The sequence below is a fragment of the Pseudomyrmex gracilis genome, unplaced genomic scaffold (assembly GCF_002006095.1).
Source record: "Pseudomyrmex gracilis isolate BER0280 unplaced genomic scaffold, ASM200609v1 scaffold_542, whole genome shotgun sequence".
In the NCBI taxonomy this organism is placed as follows: Eukaryota; Metazoa; Arthropoda; class Insecta; order Hymenoptera; family Formicidae; genus Pseudomyrmex; species Pseudomyrmex gracilis.
Genome location: NW_018021126.1, coordinates 1 through 1,416, shown reverse-complemented (window position 1 = coordinate 1,416; position 1,416 = coordinate 1).

Genomic DNA, 1,416 nt, shown 5'->3' with positions numbered 1-1,416 from the left:
CGTACGGTGTCGAATAATTTGGTGTCGAATAAATCTGTGTCGAATCGAGCGGTGTCGAATCGTACTGTGGTCAATAGAGTATCACCCAAGTACGTGTTCGTCCGGTTTCTTGTTTAGATTTGCGAGAGCTCCTCGATAATAATTGATTGTGCGACTGGGCATGAAGGCTGTTTTCAAAATATCCTTTAATTTTTCCATGGTCGTTACAGTTTCGTCTACGACAACGAGGTATGCATGACCTTGTAACTCTATTCTGATCAGTCTAACTAAATTGGCTTCTGTCTCTGAGCTTACTGGAGCTGGTAGCATTTCCAATGCCCTCTTGCAGGCTCTTTTAAATTGTAACACTGATATATTGTGTCCATTGAACTGTGGAATTGTGTCGACAATCTTCTTCAACTTCATGTGAGGTGTAGGAACCTGACGGAAATGATCAGCAGCAGGAGTTCGGCTTCTCCTTAGCTCTCGTTTAAGTACTTCTATTTCTGTTCGCAGAGAATCGATGTCAGCTAGCCCTCTGGGAGTGCTTGCGCCGTGGCGGACGACTGTCTCGGGTTCTTCACTTGTATCCAATACTCGAAATCTTTGTGAAGTTTTTAGTTCTTGTAATCTTGTGAGACGGTTTTGTACTTCCATCTTTCTTGCTCGAACAGCTGCTTCTCTTTCCGCGAGCTGCCGCTCGTATTCCTGAGCAGCTACAGCTGCTAGTTCTTCCATTGATGTAGCGCGAAACAGCGGAAAAATATACTTTAATGTTTTTCTGCAATTTCCTTCCCGATATCCTCAGTAAATCCTACCGCTGCCACCAAATTTTTATTCTTATCCTTTATGTTACGTCCGAGTATTCAAGGTCACGGTTCGACAAAACCGTTTACACTCGTCGAACGTACGTTCTCCCTTTTTGGTCAGCCGTCCTGGCTTTACCAGGGCGGAAATTGAGGATTTTGGTTGGGAAGATGACTAGACTGATTGTTACCGACTGGTGTTTGATCCTTGACTGTGGTTACCGACAGTTAACGCCTGCCGTGTGGTTACCGACAGTTACCGGCTGACGTGTGGTTACCGACAGTTACCGGCTGACGTGTGGTTACCGACAGTTACCGACTGCCGTGTAGTTACCGACAGTTATCGACTGCGGTTTATGTACCGACCTTTACCGACAGTTTTTTGGATTACTGACAACTGGTTTATTACAGAATATGTTACCGGCGGAATTACTAACTCAAATGTTTTAAAGAATAGTAAAGTTAGTTATTATTAATTCCCTTTTTTGGATATGTTACGTCCTGGCCCACGGTTACGGTCGGGCTATGGTGGAGTAACAGAGAGCTGTCGTTTCTCTGTCTATCTCCGCACAGCAGGTTGGCGATCCCGCTGCAACGGAGTCGAGCGAGTTTGCTTATGTTCGTCGACAGG